Raw genomic sequence first — 22,583 nt, forward strand, 5'->3', positions numbered from 1 at the left:
GACATTTTTATACCACCTGCGAAGTTTCTAGACATCAAACCCTAACCCTTGAGACCAACTAACTCAAAATTTCCATATAGAGTCGACCTAATACACCTTTGACACTTATTTTGATAAGTTTGGTTGGCCCAACTTTGGAAGGGCACAACTTTCAAACTATTTCTTTGGTTGGCTATTATAACCACTTTTTAGAACCCTCTGCTTTAATCTACAAGTCTTGATTAGCGAAGGTGACCCCATTTCAAAGCATATTTCGGGCCTCTAAGGTCTTTAACGGTGATCCTGAAGTTTTTATACTAAATTGTACACCAAAGCTTATGTTATAAATCCACAAATACTCATGATATGGCACTCAAACTCAACTGGTAGGCTAATATATCCAAGATAAACATCCACCTCTAAAATTAGGACATTTTGAGCTCGTATGACTTACTAAGTAGCAAGCCTCAAGAAACAATAACTCTATGCTAAGACAACCATTATTCAAGAAACAAAAAGGACAATTTTTGGGTGATGCAAGATTACTCTTACACCTAGGATGCTCATGCATTAGACACCTAGGGTAATTTGAGAAGTGACCCCTTCACGTCTCAGGTGTTCAGAGAAAAGCCAAGACGATTAACCTCCTCCCTTGCTAGTCATGATGAATCTTCTACTAGCATACCTTTCCACTTGACCATGTACTCTTCATAAGTTTTGTTCCTTGTACTCTTGCCAATACAGTTGTCTAATATCTCTTCAATCTCTTTTCTAGTTGAACTAGTTACTGGAATACTCCACTGCGCTTCTGCAAATTCATCTCCATCACCTCCTTCATAATACTCTATCAAATCTAAAATGTTAAATACTGGTGGAATATTCAATTCAACAGGAGACTCTGCTTCATAGGCATTTCTAGAATCATGTCACTTTACTATCTTGCATAGTCCAAACTTCTTCATTTTCAGTTTATTATATGTACCTACTAAAAAATGCTTCTTTCTCAAATGAACAATGACTTCATCTCCAATATGAAATTCCTTATACCTCCTTTTCATATCTACCTTAGCTTTACAATGTGTACTCATCTTGATAATGTGCTTCCTCACCTGCTCATGGATATTCTTCAAATGTTCAACAAATTCTTTTGCTTTAGCACTGTTTATTTAACCTTTATTCAATTGTTGCAATTCATAAGCATTTCTAGGACTATTCCCATATACAATTTGGAATGGTGATTTACAAGTACTCATGTTGATAAAATTAATGCATGATAATTCTACCTCTGATAAAATTAGATCCCAACCCTTTGGTTTATCTCCAACGAAGCATCTCAACAAACTACCCAAACTCCAGTTCACAACTTTTGTTTGTGCATCATCCTGTGGATGATGTGATGAACTGAACTTAAAATCTATCTTCAATTTCTTTCACAATTTTTGCTAGAAATACCTAACAAACTTGGTATCTCAATCTAAAACTTTACTCTTTGGAAAACCATGTAGTATTACCACTTCTTTGAAAAATAACTCTGCTACATGAACAACATCACTAGTCTTCTTGTAGGGAATGAAATGTGTCATCTTTGAAAATCTTTCAACCACCACAAATATTGAATCATGCCCTCGCTGGGTCCTTGGTAAACTAAGAACAAAATCCATGCTCACATCCTCTCGGGACTTCTTTGGTACAGGTAACGGCTGATACAACTCAGTATTTTCTTCATGCCTTTTGCCATCTAACATAATCTGCAATTCTTTAAAAACTTCATCACATCTTGCTGCAAGTATGGCTAGTAATAATTCTTAGCAACCAAAGCAATGGTCTTGTCTCTCCCAAAATGTCCATTTAATCCTCCACTATGCTTCTCCTTGGTGAGATTCTCTCTTGTAGAACTTCTAGAAATGCACGATTGACATCCTTTGAACAACATACCATCTTGGATAATGAAATCCAACCACTTTGTCCTTTCAAGTGTAACAAGTTTTGTACAAGCCTCCCAAGCTTCGCAAAAATCAAGATATGTTGGATATAAAGTCTTGAGTTCCTTGAACCCAACCACCTCAATCTGCTTCTCTATCAACAAACATTGTCTTCTACTTTGAGCATTTTTAAATTTGTTAGACTTCCCACTATAGTAATTCAAAACAAATGGATAACTCTACAAACACTCAACCCACTTCAAATGCCTTTGGTTCAATTTCCCTCGACTATTCAAATATTGCAAAGATTGATAATTAGGATACAAAACAAACTCCTTAGGAAGAAGATGGTGTCTCCAGTTCTTCAATGCCTGAACTATAACATTAAATTTCTGATCATAAACATAATATTTTCTTTTGACGCCATTCAACTTCTCACTGAAATAAGAAAGATGTCTACCTTATTGGCTCAAAACAACTCATATTGCAGTACCATTAGCATCACAATCTACTTGAAACACCTTGTTAAAATCTGGAAGCGCTAAAATAGGATGCTTTGTAACTTTCTATTTCAACATATTACAAATTTTATATGCTCCTACAATCCACTTAAAGTCTTTCCTATTTTGTCTCATTATTTCAGAAAAAGGCTCACAAATGCTATTAAAACCTCTAATAAGTTTTTTGTAAAAACTAGCTAGTCCATGAAAAGATCTTACCTCACTTGCACTCCTCGAAGTAGGTCAGTCAAGGATTGCCTTCACTTTATCATGGTCCATTTTCAAACCTTTTGTTGATATGACAAATCCCAAGTACACCAACTCCTCCTTCACAAAACTACACTTCTGTAGAGTTATTAGCATATTTTCTTCCCTCAACTTATCAAACGCCTCATGAATATGTGTCAAATGCTCTTCTAATGTCTTGCTAAAGATCAAAATATCATCTAGACAAATAATGACAAACTCCTTCAATACCTCTTTCATGAGCCTCATGAAAGTACTCAATACATTGGTTAGCCCAAAAGGCATGACTAACCACTCATACAATCCTTCCCTTGTCTTGAAGGCAATCTTCCACTCATCTCCTTCTCTGATGCTACCCACTCTTCAGATCCATGTTTGTGAAATACATAGCTCCACTCAAACAGTCCATAATATCATCCATTCTTGGAAATGAAAATCTATACTTTATTGTGATCTTGTTAATAGCATGTGAATTTGTGCACATCCTCCATTATCCATTCTTCTTTGGTGCTAATATTACTAGTACAACACATGGACTTAGACTCTCTTAGACTCAATCCCTTCTTCTACAACTCATGAACTTGTCTATTTAATTTTTCACTTTTTGTTGTTGTCATTTTGTGCGCTGCCTTGTTTGACAACCTAGCTCCTAGAATCAAATCCATTCGGTGAGTGATTTTCCTCACTAGGGTTAATCCACTAGGTACATTATCTGACTCAATATTAGGAAACTCTCCCAATAAATTTTCAACTTCTGCAGGTATCTCCTCTACTTCTTCTTTACCATCTTTCGGGATTACAACAAAATACATCTGCTTATGCTTTATGACTTTGAGAAAATCCATTCTATCAACAAAACATGTTCTAGTAGCACTACCTACCTTTTCTTCTTTCTCCTTCAACAACTTTGACCTATGGTTCACTCCATCCTTTGTTAGAGTGTAGGTATTTGCTTGCCCATCATGTACAACATGTCTGTCAAACTGCCATGACATGTCCAACAACATATGATATATGTCCATATGTATGATATCACACAACAACTTATCCTGGTAGCTTCCAATCTTGAACTTCACTAAGCACTGCTCATTGACCATGACCTTGTGGTCATCCTGCACCTAGGCAATATGATACAGACACAAATTTTTATGCCTCTTGAGATTTAACTTCATGATCATCATCTTGTCTAATACTAGATTGTCAGTACTTCCACCATCAATGGTCACATCACAACACTTATCTTCACATTTGCACCTTGTGCGAAACAAATTTCTCCTTTGATTTAGGTTAATTCTCACCACTCAATAAGACTCTTTGATTAACTAGGACTTCTCCTCTTTCAACATCTTCATAATGCAATGATTTGGCATCTTCATCAACATGCACAACTCTGGCCTAGCCTTTAGTTGTTCTATCTATTCTTCCTTGGCACTGGGAACATTCAAATGTTCTATGCCCATCTTCTCCATGTGAAAACATTTGCCGCAAAAACCTCCTCTTCCAGCTCCTTGCCCTCTTCCTCTTCCTCTCTGATCTTTGTTGTTCTAGTCATGGAAGTGATTGTAATTATTTCCCGTCTAGTTCTGACTACTACTACTCGCCTCGTCCTTGTTCTTTTGATCATCATTTCGGCCTCCATAAGACCATCTACCAAATCTTCCATGGCAACCTCTTCTCCTATTCTTGTTATCAAAATTTTTGTTTATCTTTTCCTCAACTCTTAGGGAAAAGTAGTATGCCTCTTGAATATTATTTATTCAAACTAGACTCAACTCCTCCTGAATGCTTGGCCTTAACCCATTAAGATAACAAAAAAATTCTCCTTGTCAACTTTTGGATGGCCCAATAGAACTCTTTAGTATAGTCTTGAACAAATCTTTCCGCTTGCTTCAACCCTTGCATTTTCTTTAGCAGATCAAGCTCATAAGCCATGGGAATGAATTGTCACTTCAATTTAACTACCATTTGGTGATTTTTTCCTCTCCTTTTCTATTTCTCTCCAACTGAATATCCTGCCACCAGATCTTTGCATGTCCCTTCAATTTCACCTTCAAAAACTTGACCCTATTAGGATCCTCAATATCTTCATACTCAAACTATTCCTCCAATTCATTGATCTAATTGATCAACTCATCTGGGTTAAGGTTTCTCAAAAATGCGAGAACCTCAAACTTAGGTCTTTTACTAATATTGGAGATGGCTTTAGAAAATCTTTCTTCCTGAGGGTTCATAACTGGCTCTTCTTCTTTGCCTTCATCATTGATTTTATCTCTTACAATAAGATTTATGCCTCTATGCATATGTTTTGTCAATGCTTGCATTTGTCTCTAAAGGATTCTAAAACCCTTAGGTGTAACACATGTGACTCTTCCACCACACTCTCTTCATGGAGGCATTTTTGCACTTTCACAGAAATCCTAGTGCAAATTGCCTCACAATTGGCGATCTATCTACATGCTCAGCCCAAACCATGGTCTTGGTGCAATCGCCTCACAGTCAGTGATCTATTTACACACTTAGGAACTCCTGCTCTGATACCACTTGATGAAGGGTGCTCCTCTTAATACCATAAACATATAATAGAAACAAAAAAAACAACAATTCGTGAGAACAAAACATGGGCTTTGTTGTCACTGAGATTTGAAGCCTTGTCCAAAGCCTATGCATGAGGACAACCTAGTGAAACATGCAAACAACCTCCAAGCTGTGGGACTTGAACTATGAGGTTGAGTCTCTGGAGAAGGTCGGCTTCCTCTTACTATCAGGGTGCACCTAACTACTCTTGGAGAGGAAAAGGGAGAAGGAGAACATGAAAGTGAATCTATCTAATCTAATCTAAAGAGGTGATGCACCAAAATAGAGTGTTCAGACCAATCTCTGCCGATATATGCACTATTGAACCAGAATGAAACTAAGGACATACACATTCAGACTTGCTTTAATATAATAATCACATACAGATCAAAAGACCAAGATGAATGTCTCAAGGAAAGAGAGATTCACTTATATTCTCATTCATGGGCCAAGGAGATACAGTTATGCAGATCATAGATCTCTACAAAACATCAGTAAGAGGCAAAGAGTTCTTGCACTTTCATAACAATGGATGAAAGATATAAGGCAGAAAATCATGCAGTTCAGAGGCACAGGGGAATTTACACTAAGAATCTGCAGAGCAATAACAGAGAAAACAGAGAAAGGTTGACCCCTTAAAATTTTTTAGAAGTTGCCTTTATAGCTCAGGCATAACTGAGATGTCCTCCAACTGAAGTTACTCCCCAATCACTACATTAAAGTCCTACATAGAACAATCATGGGGATCCAGAAGAAAATCCGATCTAAATATAGCTTTTTGGTACCATGAAATCTGATTTTTAACTAAAATAGGGCCTCAAAAAGATAGAAATGACACCATAATTGTGCTTTGACCAGGTAGATAAGTTGGATTGGGGGGTAGAGTGTTCCTCTTTGTTTCATATTTACTCTAGGGTGGTTGGAATCGATCATAAGATTAGATTATGCAAAAAACTTCGATATCCCCTGTTCCTAGTTCACGAACTAGCGTGGTCAGCAGGTCAACATAACCTTGGCACTGAAATGAGCCACATGGACCAACAATCTCTTTTCACTTTGCCACCCCACAAGGTCTTCCCGAGGTTCACCAATCTTTCTTTACTAATTGCGCCAATTCCTCAAACTCCAACTACGATGGTCACATTAACTGCCAACGCATCTAACCGTTATTGCCTCCACCAGACCCACTAGGACACATGTCACTGAGGTGCTATGTCACTATACATATCCTCCAAGCAATTTTCCATAGTGAGATAGCACCCACTGTGGATTTAGACTGATCTGACGATCATGAAGACTCGCCATATTATTGCGCTATCTCCTTAAAAGAAACTTGAAAACCTAGGCCCACGAACCACTTGGCAACCTCCTGTTATCTTCATCTTGGCGTAGCCTGGCCCTACCGATCCATGTGGCACAATGGCGCTATGGGTAATATCCTCATAGTTTTCCATAGCGAGATAGCGTCCACCGTTGATTTTCCCTAGATCTATGGTGATCAACAAAAATGCACGACTGCACACCGAGTTGGCTGAGTGGACCAATGAAATATCACCACTGTACTATGACCCACCTGACAATTGCCATCAAGGACGAGCCATAATATTACTTTGGAGAAGGGCATGCCCATGATGTCGTCTGTGCCACGCGTTGTCGAGGCGCTATATCGCTATGGATAATTTCCTCGCAGTTTTCCATAGCGAGATAGCACCCACCATTGATCCAAACTGATCTGAGGGTGAGGAAATATTCATGCATTCAAAAGGGGCGTGGGTCCAGGTAACTGTTGACATCAACGAACTGCCCAGCTGGCGATGAATCAAAGCCTTGTTCCAAGCACAGTCATCCTTCCACGTTGCCTGAGGTCCCACCGTGTGCGCTAAATTTCATCACTGATATCCAACGGGGCATGCTTGGGACTCGCCTTGCTTCTGATGTCGCTGTAATATCATTTTTCGTCCGGGCGCTATGTCGCTAACGGCGAGGAACACAAATTTTTTGATACTGCTATAGCACCCACCGTGGATCTATCAAAACTCAGCGCTGGAGAAACAACAAGGAAAGGGAGGACCCACCCGACACACAGCCAAAAGGCACTATGTTCCTATGGAAAAACAACGTGCAACTTCCCATAGCGAGATAGCACCAACCGATGATCTTCCTTAGATTTGACGATGGGGACTTGCGGGCCCATAGAAATATTAAAATGCGCAAGGAAGAAATATCATAAGGTTAGCCTAAAGTATTTTGCGCCCTTTTGAATATTTGAATATTTAAAACTTGTGAACGTTACTACGTTGAATTCAAATGTGGTGATTCTGGCGGGAAGGCAAAAATGACCAACATGCTTCTTATTGTCACCGCAAATGCATAATTACAAAATTTTGAAATACAATATGCAAACCCACATGGGCACTTGCCTTTCAGTAATTTGCAACATAGAGCTATGAACTATCACCCAGAGTTGTCCTAGATAATGTACAAACATTCTTTAAATAGACATATTTACACCAACCGAGAAGTTTCTAGACCAATCTTATTAGATTTCCACAATCCATTAAACATATAATTTTTGCTTCTGGATTTGGTTGTGTTTGCTTTTTTTAGCATCAACATTTCATATCACACTCTGTGATCCATCATCAGGATGAGAGAATGCAAGAATGGAATAGTTCTAGATTTGATTGTGTTTGTTTTGTTTAGCATCAACATTTCGGATCACACTCTGTGACCCATCATCAGGATGAGAGAATGCAAGAATGGAATCGTATATTCTTGCATTCTCTCATCCTGATGATGGGTCACGGAGTGTGATCCGAAACGTTGATGCTAAACAAAACAAACACAATCAAATCCATAAGCAAAAATTATAAGTTTCTAGACATCAAACCCTAACCCTTGAGACTAACTAACTTTAAAATTCCATATAGAATAGGCCCGATACACTTTTGACACTTATTTTGGAAATTTTGGTCAACCCTACTTCAGAAGGCCATAATTTTTGAACCGTTGCTCTAATTGGCTATTATAACCACTTTTCATAATCCTTGGCTTAAGATTTGCAAGGCTTTACACACAAAAGGTCAAATTGACCCCATTTCAAAGCTCATCTAGTGTCTCCAAGGGCTTCAACGGTGAGCTTGAAGTTTTTATACCAAAATTACACACCAAAAATACCTAATAAATCCACAAATACTTATCATATGGCACTAAGCCTTAATTGATAGGCTGATATATCCAAGATGAACATCCACCTCTGAAATTAGGACATTTCGAGCTTGTATGACTAATTTACTAAGTAGAAAATCTCTAGAAACAACAACTCTGCAGTAAGACAACCCTTATTCAATAAATAGAAAGGAAAATTTTTTGGGTGATGCAAGATTGGTCTTACACCCACGATGGTCCTCTGTCACAACCTTGTGTAATGGACCCAAGAAGTTTAAAATAATAGGATCAAGTGCCATTCACTTCTAACCTTTTGAATTTATCTTTATCAACATAGAATCTATCCAATTTGCAAAAGATTGTTTTATCCCCTAGTTAAAGATTGGACTCAGTATACAATATAGCTTTGTTGTTAGTCTTATTGCTATCCAAATTGCCAAAGAGCTTGTGTTTATTGATCTTTTTATACCAAAAGTATCTGTCTGCACCATTCTAGTCAACATGACACCCTTTAACCTCATTTTAAGGGGGTTCAATCATATTAATGTCATTTCCAAAAATCCATGAATTGTTTCTTAGTTGGAACATCCATTTCCACAACTTAGTTCTTTCTATGTGGTCATTTTCTGCATATACATTATAGGTGCCAATATTTTCATGACTATATCTAAAAATGATCCAAATTATTTAGATTAATCCGTGACAAGGAGGACATTCCCAATTGGTAATATGTTTGCTCCACTTAGGGCCAACTAAAATGACAACCCCACTTTTCCTTTATGGCGAGATGTGGTGAAGTATTTGAGATCTTTTGAGATGCATTTTAGGGATACATCTTGATAAAAACCAACAACTTTAATTTCTTGGAGAAGGATAACATCTTTTCCTCTATTCATCATAAGAAATCTTTTAATAATATATTTCCTATTAGGGGAATCAAGGGCCATGACATTCCATGACATACATTTCAAGTCCATAGGCAACCTTAAAAATCAATATCCATGAGTGTTATAAAAGCTCTTATAGAAGCTTGGGAGTTGTTTCCTTGGTATTTATTCCCTTTATTGTTATTAAAGGAGTCCTTCAATCCCCCTCTCTTCTTCTTAATCACAACCTCTTAGGGGTCCAAGTATTGAATAGGGGTTTCCAAAGTGTTTCTTAACCTTTTGATCCTTTCCCTCCCCTTCTTTTTTAGAGCATTAAAAATAAAAATGCTAGGTTCATCTTGAGTGGCATTGACGAGAACAATAATGATCTCATTAATATCTTCTTTACCTAATTTTAGTGCATGAAACATCTCTTAAGGAGCATCACTTGGCTCTACCTCTTGAATCTTAATGGTACCAGGGTTAGAAGAGACATAAAGGGGAAATGCAAAAATGAAATGCTTGCAAAGGGGAGGTGGGGGAGGAAGATTCAAGATGATCACAAGGGAGAAATTAGAGAGCTTTTTCTCTTTAGCATGCATATTTTGAAGGGCTTCCAAGCCATCACAAGAAACTACAATATTAGTATCGCTATTTAAATTCTTAACCCTACCCAAAATCCTAGATTAGTTCTTAGTCACCTTGTGGACACTTCCAACCTTGCTACCATTCTTATCTAGGACTAAGGGTGAAATGAAATGTTTTTCCAAAGATGCCTAGTCCATGGAGGTAGGATTGTGGGGTGAGGAACCTTCACCTTTGGAGGATCTGTTACTAATAAACATAGGATCAAGGACCCTTGTGATTTTTTCAATAGAAAGTTTTTGAGCATTCTTAGTCCCGTGTTTAGGATGAGGATCATAGGGCTTCAAACCAAATTTTCAAGAGTTGGCCTTAAGTAGGTTTTGACCCCTAGGGAGAGTCTAGCTGGTGTACAAAGTGACAGGTTCACCTTTTCCGAGAAAGCAACTTTGAGGTGGTCAAGTTTTTTAGAAATGACCATAAAGTTTGATGGAAGATGTCTTAGAGGGGGTATGAGAAGCAAATTTAAAGGGCTATGTATTTGGAGTATTCTTGGCAAGATTATTAAGGTAAGAATTACCATTGCAAGTCTCTAATGATTTAGGGTTAGCAATAAGTTTCTTTTGATTAGTGGACAAGAGCTTCACATACGTCTTGTCCTACACAAGAAGCACACATTGATTCCTCCAAGGAATGTAACAAAACAAGAAACCAATTGATCATCCAAATCATTTCCCCCCCCTTGGCGATGTCTAGACTAGGGTTGAGAGATATAAGGACCCTTGCATTAGTATGGAGGAGAAGATAATTAGTTTTTATCAACCCTTATAACATTTATAATGAGTTAAAGAGCACGAGGTACAATATTGAACAAAAATGGAGGAACGTTTTCATTAGAGAGCCACCAAGGGCAGGATAGGGCAAAAATCTCCTCTTGTATAGGTTATGGAGACCATGAGATGACCCAAAAGTTATAGGCACCTATCCTCCAAAATTGTCTTAATACTTTTCTTTTCGCTATTATTGTTTATTGAAAACCCCAAAACAATCCTTGCTGTAACATACGAAAGCATGAAAAGTGAAAAACTAATATTTTTCCCCACACTTTATGAAGCCACTCATTTTAAAAAGTTTGAGAAGGCAGATTAGTTAGTTCCTGGGTTACTAGAAATACAATAGAGCTCTTTAATTTAGATTTTTCTACATCAATAGCCATGACCATTTGTTGGTTAGGTTTAAGCATTGGTAGGTAGTTCCTTACACCCATTGAAGTCCTTGGTAGAGGTGGATGTGGTTGATCACTACTTGTAGAAGCGTGCTCCATCTAGGATTGAGAGGGTTTCTTGTAATGCTTCCTTGAAAGACGCATGTTCGACCACCAACGATTTTTGGAGACATTGAACACTTTGATTATGGTTGGCCATTGGGAAATAAAGACCCTATAGAAAAACAGGTTGGATAAGGAAATAAATGCTATTAATAGAAAATGACCTTCTACACACAAGGAAGGCCTACTTGAAGATCATACTCAACTTACAACCAATAGATTTCTTATTTATATGTGAAACTATTTTTAAAACTAGTTATCAAAAATTAAATGAAAACAACTTCAAATTAATCTGAAAAGTATTGTAATATGTCTACCAATATTTATATAGTTATGTAAATTTGTAAAATTTATATAGTTATGTAGATTTGTAAAAGTATATGTTAAATAATTTAAAAAAAAAAATATTCCTTCCATCCAATTTAATTCTTTTCGGTCGCATATGCAAGATTCAGTCCCCCAAAACCTAAAATTTATTTTCAGAGGTTTAAGCCGATGAAAAAATGCAGTGGCAGTCACAGAGTTTCTGAAGGAAGGTGCCGCCATTGTTAAAGCTGAAAGGATCAAGATTTCCGAAAATGTTTAATATGAAGAAAAACCAGCAGCGCCATAAGAGCAATGTATCCAGAGGAGGAGGAAGAGGAGGACGAGGAGGAGGAAGTAACAGAAAAAGAAAAACTCCTGCAATTGGCAATGACCCATTTTTCAACGATAAAACCTTTAAACGACAAAGAGGGAAAGGGGAGGAGATTCACAGCAGCGAAGAAGATGACGACGATTTTGTTGACAGAAATGGGGAGGAAGAAGATGAAGACGTCGCCTTGGAAGATACAGAGACTGCTGATGATAAGCGACTTAAGTTGGCCAAAGCTTATCTGGACAAAATTAGGGAAATAACAAAAGATCAGGATGAGGAAAACGAAGAAGATGAAGATGAAGAAGGGCGGAGGGGTAAACGGGATTCGCTTGTTGCCGAGATTCTTCAGCAGGAGCAGCTCGAAGAGAGCGGCCGTGTGCAGCGTCTTCTTGCTTCGAGGTATTTCCCTTCTTCATTTAAATTTATTTATCGAATTGATAAAATTCTCTTTTTGGCTAAGGAAATAATTGGAAGGATGATTTTGAAGGTATCACGTGCGAGAAAACTTTTTCTTGATAAGAACATTGAGCAATGGAGTTCATGAAATCACTTGATTTTTGTTTTGGTTAAGAGACAGTCCTAAAGTTAGAAATTGAGCACGACAGCGTTTTAAAGAAGCAAGATAGACATTGCAAGGAGCAACAGAACTAGTGTCAGTTTACATGGGCAATATTGTGTAGTTTTCTCTTTAGGGACATTTCCTATTTTTGCCCTAGAACAATAGTTCCTATTTAGGTTGAAAACTGTATTGTATCTTAAATATTAAAAAATGATGAAATTTAATTATCATTCAACTCAATAATTCTGAAAAGAAAACTCATCTGAGTTTTCTGCTGTGTCATTGCTGATTGCAGTTCTCTTCCTTAATATTGACTTGTCTTTCACTCCTTAATAGGTCCTCATATATAATCCAAATTGCTGATCTGCTTATTCGATTTCCATTCCAAAAATGTCTTGAATGCTCCCATCTACAAATGCATTTTGCTCACCCTTGTAGCTTCCAGAGTTGGGGGACTCACACCTTTCCATAATGGGGCACTGCTTTTTAATTAGAGAAATGGCAGAAAAGCTTCTGATCTACAACCATGGGCTGGTTGTCTGTGCAGTACATAGGCTTTTGGGCGGGGATTTTCTCTCATCTGAGCATTGTTGTTGTGTGAATATGGATATTACGACAATGTTTGTTGCAGTCTTGAACAATGTTGGTGAAGCGAAGGATATGGTTGCATTGTGTACGAAGCTTTTCAAGAAAATTTCCTTGATGAATTAGACCATATGCAGGAGAACATTGATGAAAAGAAGATGATCGCTTTGCTAAAAGTCTACTATGTGATATGTCAATGAGGGAAGGAAGTGAAGAGATATCCCCTTTGCTGGGTGGATGGTTCTAGAATTGTGTAGCGGTGGATGGTGGCAAGATGCAATACTTTTCTGAAGAAATTGATGGACCTACTAAAGGAGTGTGGCCTGGTTGGTTGCAGAAGTAATTCGTTTTGAAAGGTCTTGCTAGGGATGAGGAGAGTGTTCAGGTCAAAGATATCAGTGTTGCCTCCTCTAGTGTGGAGCTACTTGTGAAAGAGGATTTGGCCATTCATTCTAAGTGTGGCCCTGGATGCCTAGTCAAGGTTTGTGCTGCCAAGGAAATGCCTGGATGGGTTGTTGTTTAGTAGGATTTATAGAAGATGTTTGGTTGAGGGGTAGATGAATTACAGATAGAAGTAATAATCAGGACATTTTGAATACAGTCTCTTGCCCAATGATGTGATTTTTTAGATATTACTACAAGGGCGCTGCCCCTAGCCGCTATTTAATGATAAAAAATATTCCAGTCAACCCTATTAAAAATTAAATTGCTTTATAATTTCTTCTAACTCTACTTTCCCTTTTAAAATAAATTTCTTCTGTTTAATTCTTGTAGATATGGTTGGCGGTGGCCTATTATAATGAATTGCCATTATATTTTATTGTATATCCTAGGTTTATTTATTAAGAACATGATCTCTAGCATGGGCATGATATATTGCAAACGTAAAGTTGTATCATATGGTTGGTTGTAGTAGTTGCCTAAATTCCTTCAGAAATATGGAAACTTTTTGTTCCTTTGAATCTGTCAAGATGAGTAATACATACAAGCATGCAATTATATAGTCATAGGCATGAAGAGTTTTCATAGTTCAAATCAAAACTGTATTCATTAAAAGGCAACTTTCAAACCTAAAACAATCCTCAAATATAGTCGCATATGATTCTATAGAGGAAAACATGCAGAAATCATACAAGAACTGTGAAATGAGGTAAAAGGGGGTAGATAAATAGTTACAGAAGTTTGTGATAGAAGTCAGCTGTAGTGCTTGATGTATAGGAGCATTGCTTGTGGAGGTAGACTTGGCCATGCTGTAGATGTCAATGTTTCACATCCAAAACATGTTGAGGCTCTTGTTAATATTAGTGGTGAGCTTTTAGCATGTGGGGAATATCTCAGCTGTGCTGTATAACACTTTTTGGTGATTTATATACGTGGGGAAATGGTAGTCATATGGGTTCTAGAAGAGCTAAATGGACATTTGGAAGGAATATCCTCATCTTCAATTTCTTGGGGACCACGACACACTGTTATAGTAATCTCTATAGGCTTGTTCTTTTCATTTGGTGATGTAACATGTAGTTTGGGTTGTGGAGAGGGCCTCAAGAAATGAGCCCCCTTGCTCCATCTGATCTTGAACTTTTGGTAGAGGAATTGCCCACTTTTGGCCACACTTAAAGAACAATCCATGGTTCTTACACGAGACCAAATCAAATAGCTGGAAATGATATTTTACAAGAGTTTCAAGAGATTGCCAATTATCACATTCATAGATGTATCTATGCAAAGGGATTGACTTTCAACATTTTCTTCTCACCATGTTGGCAAAAAATGCCAGCAACCTCTAATTTATAATGAGCAAAGGCTATGAAGAGACGGGGATGCACCGGGGACTTGGCCTATGAAACTATAATTATTATGCACTATTATCATAGTAACATGGAGACACATCCCTCCCCTTTTGCCCCACATCGAAAAGAAGGGGATGCACCAGGTACTTGGGGACTTTGTCCCCCTATCCCAAGCGACACCGTCAATTTTTGCCACCTTCACTGAGGATGGGGGGATGTCCAATGTTTACTATGTGCTGATTTGACTATTTATGTTCAATGTTCGATGTTCCAACTCAATGCAATGTTCAAGTATTGACACTTTTACATCTTTATATCTTCTATTGCAATACATCTTTTCATAACTAGCATTTTAAGTATCGTATGTATAGTATATACAACACCCCGTCCCCTGCCACCGTCTCCCCGTTGTCCCCAAATTGAGGCCCCTCTGTAAGCCCGTCCTAGGAACTTGCCCTCCAATTCTGCCATCCCCCCGTCCCCGAAGGCGGTGTAACTATGACTATTATAGATTGCCCTTTTACAAGAAGCAACAAACTCTTATAGTTTATAATTAATATTACAAAGTAGTTTAAAAATATTAATTGTTATTGTCTATTAATAAATATTAATAGCATAGAAGCAAAAAATGATAAAAAAATCACGATTATGTGTGATTAATCATTAGTTGGCATGTGCAGTGATTCATTCTCCCAAAAATCAAGGATTTTTGGTCAACGACTTTCAACTTTTTTTGCAATTTATTAGATGATTAATTGGCAAAAAGTGACAATTTGATAAGCAAAATAATTATGGGAAACTAGCAAAAACTCTAATAGCAATTGTGATGGGAAAAACTTGCAAAAATATGACGTGTTTCTCTACGAAATTGATGCGTGGCGTTCAAGATGCAATTGGGAAAGTGGGGTTGAAAGTTTTGCGTAGTCGCGAAGTATTGTAGATTCGGGAAGTGGCATGAGAGATAGGCAATTACAAAGAAATTTTTCCTCTCTGCATTGAATATATTGTATAACTTGATTGATAATATTTCTTTTCTAACATTGATTTTGTTTATGTGAATTTCAAATATTTAAATTGTTGCAATATGAAGCAAAAGAAGATCATAACAAAGCTTCCTTATTTGTTGCAATATATCTAAAAGAGCAGGGTAGCATTGTTTTTCACTATCTATTTTAGAGAAAACAAGGAACCCGTCGATAATTATATAAATCACTTTAGGCTTGTCAATTATGACATATAAGTTCTTATGATTTATGAAATTGCTCAATATTTATAACTTAAATTAAATTTATAATTCACACAGCTCAGTCTTTATGTTCAACATATATAGAATTGTTTTGTTATATACACGTGTATGTATCACTTCACATATGTGTATGTCATGCCAACTTTGTATACAATTGTTTGTTGAGTGTATATAATGAAAGGAACTTGAGAGAGTTCTAAATAATGAATTTTCCTTCTTATCAATTGATGAGATTAAGGGGCTTCCTAATGAATGCTTCATAAGGCACAATACTTGTTAAAGGTTTTGCAAACAGGGTTTCAAGCAAAGTAGCCTTAACCTTGGACGAAACTCCATGGTTAAGCATGTCTAAGCTATAATACTAGGATGAATGACCTCTCGAGAAGTCCTAATGCTTCACCTCTACGAGCTTCACCTAGATGCAACGAGTGGTTAGTGCTCCATTCATTTTCATGAGGGATGGGCTCTTGTGAACCACTACTCACAAAACATGGGTCAACGAGTTTAACTCAAAAATTATTAGCAATATCAAAATTTAACTTATGGAAAATATCTCCAACTTATCATTTGAGTACAATCATGGTTAATTGCACTTATGCTTGGAGTAGTACTGGGATGGGTGACCTTTTGGGAAGTCCTAGTGGTTCACGTTTGTGAGCACCACTTGGATGTAATGAGTGCATAGTGTTCCATTCATTCTTATGTGAGATGGAATCTTGTAAACTACTACTCATGAAACTTGGGTCAATGAGTTTGACTCAAAAACTACACAGACAAATCCTGATAGCAATATCACAAATGAATTCTACTTAAATGAATATGAAGATTTTCGTAGCTTCATTCTGATTTTGAAAAATAAGAAAGGCCACATCATATTTTGTTGTTCAAATCATAGCTTGATTGAATTCTAAACAAACAATATCACGGTTAAAACTTTGAGTACTCCAAGTTTAAAATATATCAGGAGGTTGTGCAAGTGCTTTGAATCATTATGTATGTCCCTTTTCATCCATTCTATGGAAATGTCCTTTAATTAAAAAAGAAGCGCAGTTCTTGACTGCTTTTCTTGAGTTTTTCACATTTTTTTGTCTATATCTGATTTTTGTCGATTTTTTCCAAAATTCCACTCCTCTGGTTTGCGGATTTAAAAATCCCACTCCTTTGGTTTGTGGATTTACTCCCCAAACGATTTATGCTTTTATGGGGCTCTAAACCATGAGATACTCTGCTTTGGTTATCGGTAAGTTTATACATTGCAAGTTGAAGTTATGATTTTATAGTACCTAAATTTCTGTTATAGTACTTCGCATTTTTGCAGTACTATACATTTTTTATTTTAGCTATGGCCTTAGTGGAACTTAAATTTAGGGACATTGCAGAAATTATCTTTTTGGGACAAGTTCTGCACGTTTTTCTTTTGGGTGTGGATCCAACTCTAAATGATGCCATGGATATACAACTTAAGCTTTTGCACCAGAAATAAGTCACAGTTGACTGTATGCCGTCAAATTACAATGATCTTTTAGTTATTTTTATTGGTGTCTGGAGTTCTCAACTGTATATTGGTTTAGTTGTGTTTTATTGTTGATGCGACAAATAAGAGCAACTTGATGGCCTGGAGATTCAAACCTCTTGTGTTTAAATTTTTTATTATAAGAACTTTTTTTCTTGAGGTGATTCTTTGTGTTTATTTAGACCAGGGATTTTATTTTAGAGTTTTTGAGTTTCATTCACCAGAGAATGGTTCAAACACTTAAAATTAGTAGTTATGATAATCTGAAATATTAACAGAAGATTGTTAATCTAAAAATACTTGCTTGTTTACTTGATTGTCAATGAAATATTAACAAAATACAATTTAAAGATAATTTTTTCGTAGATGTTATGATAGCTTGCTGGTGCATTTATCTTTTCTCTACTTCCAGAAAAGGCATTGTATTCAACTGAACTGCCTAGTCGTTTGATTCTGTTACATGTGTGCATACTTCATTCAAGGAACAAGTCTATGCGCATGAATGTTTATAGCTGTTTTAGTTTCTTTTTTTGATGTTTATATCATGAATTTTGAATAGCTATCCAGCCTCTTGGTAATATTTTTTTTTTGCTAAAGAAATGTTGATAGTGTGGTTGGTGCTGAGTTTTGTAAAAGAGTTCAATGCATAGCCTCGTATGATGGTTTGAAGTAGTAAGTAATTGAGTGGACAATTATTCCAAATTCCAAATTTCTCTAATAAGTGCCACAGGAAATTATTGATTAGCCCTTCAGAATTTTCAAAAGAATTCATTTAGTAAATGGAAATTCAAGACAATATGTTGTGGTATGTTAGTTTGGTTCCGTATAATAAATGAATGCTAAAGGTCAATTCTCAACAGGGTTGTGAAGCCTTCCAATCAGGTAGAGTGGTGAGTTGTTAAAAGACACAAGCAGTCTGTAACAGCTGTAGCTCTAAGAGAAGATGATTCAAAGGGTTTCTCAGCATCAAAAGATGGTGCTATTTTTCATTGGGATGTTGAAACAGGTGCAAGTGAGAAATATGACTGGCCTAGCAAGGAAGCCTCTACAAAAAGTTTAAATAGGAAGCAGCGCAGCAAACATATTCTATCAATGGCTATCAGTTCTGATGGCCGGTACATGGCTATTGGAGGATTAGATCATTTTGTTCATCTATGGGATACCCGCACACGGGAACATATTCAAGTACAAATTTCATAACCTCTAGTGCTTATCCATTATTAATCTGGGCAGAGCAATCATTCAATTTTTAATCTTCTCTATTTACTGCAGGCCTTTCCAGGTCACAGGGGAGCTGTGTCTTGTTTAGCTTTTCGGCAAGGTACACAGCAACTCATATCTGGATCATTTGATCGCACAATCAAATTGTGGAGTGCAGAAGACAGCTTGTACATGGATACTCTCTACGGTCATCAAAGTGAAATCCTAATGGTAGATTGCTTGCGAAAAGAACGAGTTCTTTCTGTTGGACGTGATCACACATTGCGTTTATGGAAGGTATCTTTTAATGTATTGGTGGAAGGATTTAGGCACTTAGAGATATCCTGTTTCATATATAATTTTTTATATAGCAGCTCAAGTTTACATTAAAAAATAATGTCACTTCTTTTGAGGTGTTTGATGATAGTATTCTGAAATTTTTGCTATCAGTATGTGTTGTGTGTCATGAAACAAATACCAAGATCTGCTGTAATTTGCTTTGAAACTTCTTGTCTAGAAAATCTGAATGATCTTATGGTGTAGGTGCTTAGCTCATCATATCATTCTCCCAATCTAGTGTCTATATTATGGAGCATTCCCGTGGTTGTGAAAAGTTCGTTTTATCTTTCACAATATTTTACCCCTTTTTTCTAGCTTCCCTGTATAGTTTTAGTATTTTATTTGTTGACATTATATAAAATGATGGATCATTTATTACTAATGATGTTCAAGGCAGATAAACTAGAAATTCCCATCACCATCCATTCAGTGGCTTCAACTTTTATGATGAAATCTATTTATGGCCTTTTTTCTTTAGAGTGCTTGTGTGATGGTTATGGTTTACTGATTATTTAATAGATTCTCCCCAATGACTAACTTTGGTGTGCAGATTCCTGAGGAGACACAGTTAGTGTTTAGAGGACCTGCAGCATCTTTAGAATGTTGTTGTTTTGTCAACAATGAAGAGTTTATATCAGGTTCTGATGATGGAAGCATAGAACTTTGGAGCATGATGCGGAAAAAACCGGTTTTTATTGCAAAAGGTGCACATGGGCATGCGGGTATTCAACATCTCTCAGAGAATCATGGCACTGAGGAAAAGCAAAAAGAAATGACATCATCACAAGTTAATGATGGCAATGATATTGGTAAGCAATTTGTAAATGATAATTGGAAATTTGGGTTTAATGTCATGCCACTGTTTGATTAAAATGCCAACATTGAACAAAAATAATTGATCTATTGAGAAAGGTTAAAAAAGACAACATTGAACAAAATGAATTAATTTGCATAGGAAGGTGCAATTAGCAATTATGCTAGGCAAAATAAGTGTCACAACTGCAGCTCTTCAAACTTGAAGTCTCTCTCTCTCTCTCTATACTATTCCGGAATCTCTATGGTAGATATTTTTTTAAAAATCAAGGATGAGTGGACTGTAAAGACAACCCCTGTAACTAGCCAAATTTGTTGCAAGAGAAATAATGTCATTTATTCAAAGAGATATAATTAATTGATAAATCATTGGTGCCTTTATTATACTGTTCAGTTGGAGAGAAATTGGGTTGAGAGAGAGTATTGGGTGTTTGATCATTTTGCTGCATAGATATTTACTGGTCTGAAATATGAGTAAATCTTCTGTATCAAGCGCATCTTATGATATTGTATTTGTATGTATGTGATCTGTGATAAACCAGATTTGAGTGAGTTAGTTAATCTCATTTGAAGAACTTTTATATTCTGTATCTGCATAGTTGAAGTGATTGAATTTCGTATACTACTGACTGATCGATTGTTTGGTATTGATAATCAGAAGTTTAAGAGCCCTGTGTATTTGTTTTAGCTTTCTATAAAAGGGTCTATATTTTGTGGGGCTGGATTTTCCACCCCTGAGTAGGAGGGTTTTCTCAGGATAAGTTATTGTGTCATTTGTTATCCCATTCCTGTATTCTGGTTCGAAAACATTAACAACCAGAAGTCGTAAATAACATGTGAAAGTACTAATGACTCCTTTAAACCATCTAAGCTCATTGGTAAATTATTCCTCTGATCAGGCTGACACTAACCTACAAAGCCAACACCAATTGCATTGTAAAAAAAATCCAAAATGGAGACATTACACGACCTGCAAGTTTGGACCTTGTTACTGCTTTTTGGATGTCTATGTTTTTAACACGCTTTTGTTTTGGTTCATTTGTTTCTCTTTCTTTTCTTCTCTAGTTTATGTGTTTAAAACATTGTGTTGAATTTTTTGCTTGGATGCAGGAAATGGTAACGTAACACATAAAATGGGAAGTAGCTCTTCTGTAGAGTCCTGGGTTGGAGCTCTTGCAGTGTGTAGAGGGAGTGATCTTGCTGCATCAGGGGCTTGTGATGGAATTGTGCGATTGTGGGCTATTGAGAACAGCAATAAAAGCCTTAAAGTTGTGCATGATATACCTTTGGTAAGAAATGAGATCACCTTTTTCTGTTCTGAAGTCAATGTCAGATGAGAAAAGGCCTAATTAAAATTTAAATAGCACCAGTGAGCATATTTTTAGTGGGAAGTTCATATTGCTGAAGTTAAATGCTAAGGTTATCTAATTAGACTCATTAAAAGATGATTGTCTTGCACTATTGCATATTGCAAATATATGTTACATTAAGGGCTTGCTTTTCTGCCTTTTTAACTTCTGATGTAAAACTTTCCTTGCATTTGAGTGCATATTGTTAAGATTATAGCTACAGTCGGATTGATTTAATCATAAGATACAATGTTGATATAATAAAGATTATATATGTATAGTGCATAGAGGATTATCAAACAACAAAAATGGAAGGTATCTGCCGGCAAAACAAACTTCATCTCAGCTATGGGAATGAAAGAAGATAAGGTATCACAATTAACCTACTACCACGTATACTCGAGTCAATGGAATATAAGGATTGACTCATCAAACAAGACTTACATTGATACCTATTATTGAGCATCCACACTATGGAAGAGAATCAGGTCTACTATCATTTGAAGACTTGTTCTACAGACCATATTTTAAATACACAGTGCAGAAACTAGAATTGAACAAAATTCTCTTCACACAAAAACCTACCATTGCTGAATTGTAAAGGAAGATGAATATTAATAGAAGTTATCTCAGAGATTCATTCGAATGCTCCAGCAATATTCTCTATTGGCAGCGTTGGTACTATAAGCATCAATGATTAGACTCAATTCAGACATCAATATATATTATCCAGTTTTCTATAGCTTAGGATGACACCTCAATCAATTAATAAAAATGATTGATAGAAATAATCAAGAAGGAAGGAATCACATAAGTCAGGTCCAGTCAGAATCAGCGACCAGTATAGAACCTCACAATTATATATCATAAAAAATCTCAGTTTCTCTTTCAGCTATCAGACAAAAATTCAACTCTAGGGTAAATTCATTAGTCGCAGATGACTATGATGGAAAAAGAGGGATTACAATTTATAAATCGAATAATATCCCATATGATTGGAATATAATCAGACAATGAATATCCAACCAGGGAATACACATGGAAGAATACATAGTCAATGGTACGAATGAAGATTCAGACTTTGTGTCTATTCAGCATATGTCAGAAACTACTGATGATCATTATATACAAATAACATGCTAACAAAGCATAAGTATCGACCCAAGGAATAATATTAAATCAACTATTTTGGGTATTTGCTGAAAGGTGAAGACACAGAAGAATTTTGTGATGCTTATTATTGATATAATCACCAAATTGGAGAAAAGGGAATCGATTCATCACTTAGAACATACGGTCAGTATTTTTGCCACATATAAACAAACAATGATGGGGGTCTCATAGGAAGTCGGTCCATTTCTTACTTAGTTGAGGAGTTTAATGAAAAA

General features: G+C 36.5%; 1 pseudogene; it reads left to right on the plus strand.

Annotated features, from left to right (window-relative positions):
* The first annotated feature begins 11,742 nt into the window (after positions 1-11,742).
* The window catches only part of LOC149575969 (U3 snoRNP-associated protein-like EMB2271), a 43,293-nt pseudogene continuing 32,452 nt past the window's right edge, over positions 11,743-22,583 (plus strand).

Source organism: Cupressus sempervirens, chromosome 1 (assembly GCF_028749045.1).
Source record: "Cupressus sempervirens isolate cs-2001-9-10 chromosome 1, ASM2874904v1, whole genome shotgun sequence".
NCBI classification, from domain to species: Eukaryota; Viridiplantae; Streptophyta; class Pinopsida; order Cupressales; family Cupressaceae; genus Cupressus; species Cupressus sempervirens.